The sequence below is a fragment of the Zingiber officinale genome, chromosome 4B (genome assembly GCF_018446385.1).
Source record: "Zingiber officinale cultivar Zhangliang chromosome 4B, Zo_v1.1, whole genome shotgun sequence".
NCBI lineage: Eukaryota > Viridiplantae > Streptophyta > Magnoliopsida > Zingiberales > Zingiberaceae > Zingiber > Zingiber officinale.
Genome location: NC_055993.1, coordinates 9,527,347 through 9,532,240, shown reverse-complemented (window position 1 = coordinate 9,532,240; position 4,894 = coordinate 9,527,347).

Here is a 4,894-nt window from a genome sequence, read left to right as displayed (position 1 = left end):
AACTTTCGGAGCCGATAAGGACAAGGAGTACTCCACCTCTGCAAGTCAAGAGAGCACAAATCATAAAGGTGTAATAATTTCAATTGTTAAAAGTAAAGATCATATATTGTGCTTTGAGTGTAGGGAGAAGATATACTATAAGAGCAAATGTCCGAATTTGATGAAGAAGATGGTTCAAATGGCACCCAAGGTGATGGGAAAAAAATCAAAAGATGTTGAAACATTGATACGAAAGTGCAATGAGCATATACTGTACTTATTATGCAATCAAAAGGGGCATTATCAAAATCAATGTCCAAGGGGGAGACATTAAAGAAGAAATAATAGAGGAAGCTCAAATAAAGGGGAGCATCCAAGAGCACATCTAAGGTATCATTAGTTAATGTATTCCTTCATATTATGATAAAAAGTAAGCTAGAAATAAGTTTTATGATTTTGGTGTTATTTATCATGAAAATATAAATCATGATAACTCTAAGAAAAATTACAAGTCATATCATGCTATAATTACCGTATCTAAGGATAGGAAGATAGAAAATAATTTAGGCAAGAACTCTAAGTTAGATACATGTCTAAAAAGAAAAATACTCAAGATAATCATGAAAAATCTAAGTTTGAGGAATTAAAGATTGAAAATCAAGTCTTGAGGTCAAGACTTGATAAATTGGAGAAGACCCTTAAGAAAATGACAAATGAAGTAAAGGGGGCTAAGAAGAAAAAACCTAGGCTTAGATAGGCAAGAACCATCTAAGGGAAAGAAATGTTTGGGATATAAACCTAAAGCAAAGGAAGATGTGTCATCATATCATAGAGTTTCATATAGTTATGGAATTAACCTCAGGTTTAAAAGTCAAGTCAAAATTATAAGGGAAGCTATCCCTGAAGTTGACTTTGAGGAGACTAGTTTGAATAAGGCTTTTAAGAAGCCTATGAAATTCATTAGGAAGTTTCTAAGTAAATTATCCCTAGTGAGTACCTATAATATCCAAGGAACGCCAATAGGCTTTGGGTTCCTAAGAGTGTATTCTCTATACACTAAATGAGTTTAGTGTGTGTCAACTCTAATTTGGAAGATAGTTAACACAACCATAGTGAAGTTGGCATCTTACAGAATTATAATGTATTGTGACACCTTGAAAATGAGAAGTTGTTTTTTACTCTTGAAGAGTAAAAATGTGCCAATTAAAATTTTTGAAGTATTGAACTTGATCAAATTGACACAAATAAGATAAAATTCAAATAAATGTCAAGTTAGAATTTTGACATTTTCTAGGGAAATGAGGGCAACTTATAACTCTTTTGGCATAATGATTAGTTATTGAAACTTAGATAGATAATCTAATTATTCATGTTTTGGCATGGGATGAAGATGGAAGTTGGGCTATATAGGTTAGCCTAAATTAATCATATTGTCAAACATTAAAATGGAGAAGATTGTTAGTGCAATCATCCTTAGGTCAAGGTTGACCAATTTTAATGCTATTTACCACAAAAATAGGAAGCATGATAGCAAGGAAAAATATGTAGCTTTCCATGCTAAAACCACTCAACATAAGGTTAGGAAGGTAGATAACCAACTAGGAAATAATTCTAAGGGTTTTAAGCATATGCCTAAGAAAAGGAAAAATCACGATTTTAGTGAAAAATCTAAGGTTGAGGAATTAAATCAAGTCTTGAGGTCAAGACTTGATAAATGGAAAGGATCCTTAGGAAAATCACAAATGAAACACAAGGGTCCAAAAATCATAACCTAGGTCTAGGAGTACAAAAGTCATCCAATGGTCGTAAGGGGTTGGGATACAAACCTAAAACCAAGAAGGATGTAATTTCTTACCATATGATTCCATATAACTATGGAACAAACCCTAGGTTTAAGGGTCAAGTCAAGGATACAAGGGAAGTTATCCCTAGAAGTATTTTTGAAACCACAAATGTGACTAAGACTTCTAAGAAGTCTAAGAAAGTCACTAAGAAGGTCACAAGGGAAGCAATCCCTAGAGTTGACATAGAAAAGTGACCAAGGCTTCTAAGAAGCCTATCAAGGTCATTAGGAAGATATATAGGGAGGTTATTCATAGTGAGTACCTAGAGCATCCAAGGAGAACCAATAGGTTTTGGGTTCCTAGGAGCATTTTCTCTATACCTTAGATGGGTTAGAGAGTGTCAACTCTAACTGAAAGGGTAGTTAACCCAATCATGATGCAGTTGACACTCGAAGAGCAATTTTCAAGGTTACTATTAACCTTTGAAAATGAAGTGGATTTTCATTTACTCTTGGAAAGAGTAAAATGTGCCATATTTTGAGAAATTTGATATAGTTTTGATTGGCACAAGAAATCAAGTGTAAAGAACTACCAAGTTGGGATCTTGGTATGTTCTTAAGGAATTAAAAATAAATCCGGGCCTAAAATTTAAAGTGATTACTCCGTTTGGAAGGATAAATATGCCAAAATTTAAGGGATGTACTTGATTTTAATTGGCATAAATAAATCAAGAGATTAAACAAATGTCCAGTTGGGATTTGGCATTTTCTTGAGAAAGAAATGTCAAAATTGGGATTTTGATATTATTTGGGCAATCTAGGATTTAAGTTAAGTTAGCTAAGGTTTTAGGATACTTAGATAGATAATTTAGGTATATTTTATTTATGCTAATTTACCATGTTTTGTTTGCCCATCATATGCCATGACATTATATTTTGCATTCATACCTTATTATGAGAAACACAAAAATACCATGTCATGTCATATATACATCATGTAGTTAAAGGATTTTTTTTAAAAATTATGTATTTTGATGTATGACATATCACATCATGTTTTTTTTTTAAATTAAGGACTAATGACATTCATTAACAAGTAACATCCTTCGTAGTTGTTCATAACCTCAAAATACCTAAGTAGATATGCATGATCCCTATATTATGGGAAAACCAAAATTTTACATCTCACACGAACTATAAGGTGACTTGTATGTGTTTTAGTACACATTAGATTCAAGTGAGATGTTAGGATGATGAACAAAACTCAAGATGTTGATTTAGTGCATTTCTTTGAGTTTTAGGTTCATTAAAACACATAGTTATGTGTTTTCCAATCATTGGGAAAGCTAATGTACAAGTCATGTGCATTGGGCCCAAAGAACATGGTTGGATATTGGTTTTGAAGATGATTTTAAAATGCTTTTGGAAAATCTTGATGAAAGCTATCTTTTGATAGTAATCATCATTGAATAGTTAGGCACAAACTTGGAAGAAAACACTAAAGTTTTTACAAGTTTTCAAGTTTGTGTTAATCTTGAAAAATAGAAAGTATTTTCATAGTAAACTATTTTTCCTTGATAATATATACCCTAATTAGTGTCTACATGAATTTTCATGATTTTTCAAATTTTATAAAATTTTTGGAGAGTTTCTGAAGTTGACTGAAATGGAATTTCAGCAATTTCAGGCCTTCAATCGATCACCCGATCGATTGAAGTCCCTCAATCGATCGGGCGATCGATTGAGGAAGGTTTTCCCGTGAGCAAAAGCTCGCTGGATCGATCCACCGATCGATTCACGCCTAGTGAATCGATCCAGTAATCGATTGAACATGGTTCAATCGATTGGGACTCAACTCCAATCAATTGGGGATGCTGATTTTGGCTAGGAAAGATTATTTTCAACATTCTAAACCATTTTTTGTCTATGAAACCTTTCCTAACCCTTTGAAATACATTTATAAATATTTAGGGGGAGTTTTCATGATGAAAACAAGGATTGATTGGTTAAGACAGACTAAGTAGTGGTTTAGGTTGAGATTTGATTTCATTATTGAGTTTTTGAATCTCAAAACCTTCTAAATTTGGGTTTCCTATATGTTTAGGGATTCCAAGTCATTGTTGGTGCAATGACAGAAGTTACGTGCATGTCTTTAGGGGGAGTTACTCTTTAAGGACATGAAAACTATTTTTCATATATCTTGGAAGGTGGTTAACCTTCTTTAGCATAAATGCTCAAGGTTGAGCATTTTAAATACAATGGGGAGTGGATATCCTCACTGTTTGTTTGTTCATGCTCAAGGGTGAGCATTAAAGGATAATGAAGGGTATGAGACCTTCATGGTTTGGATTGGTTATTGCTCAAGGATGAGCATTAAAGATAATGAAGGGTATGAGACCTTCATAATGGTGTTGTGAACAACGAGCAAAGTTGTGAACAACGTTGGGTAACTCTTCAGGGGGAGAGTTTTTGATGTATGCCAATAGGGGGAGAATGTGTGGTTAAGTTAGGCCTTCATTACCTAAAGAGGGAGTTTGCCCTCTAGTAAAGGGGAAGAATGAATGAAACCATCATCTTTACATTGGCATGAAGGAGAGTTGAGGCTATGGGATTAGCCTAACTTAAAGGTATTGCCAAACATAAAAAAAAGGGAGATTGTTGGTGCAATATTCCCTAGGGTCATGGTTGACCAGGTTGACTAAGCTTGAGTTGACTCAAGCTCAAGTCTTGATGTTTGTGTTTCGATGTTTGACAATACATGGAAACTAATAGTAAATGGAGATTGCAGGTGAAATCGTTCATTTGGGGAGATTATTGGTACAATTTTCCTCTGGTGAAGGTTGACCAGGTAGATGTGAAGAAGACTCAAGTAGGTCAAGATTGATTGGATATTTGACTGAGAAGTCCTAGTAAGTGAAGCCAGGCAGTTGAAAACTCCTGATGAATGAAGCCAGGTGAAAGACCTAGTGAGTGAAGCTAGGTAGAAGGAAAATCCTGGTGAGTGAAGCCAGGTGAAAGACCTAGTGAGTAAAGCTAGGCAGAAGTGGAAGTCCTGGTGAGTGAAGCCAGGCAGATGGGAAGACCTGGTGAGTGAAGCCAGGCAAGTGGAAATCCAGGTGGGTCAAGGTTGAC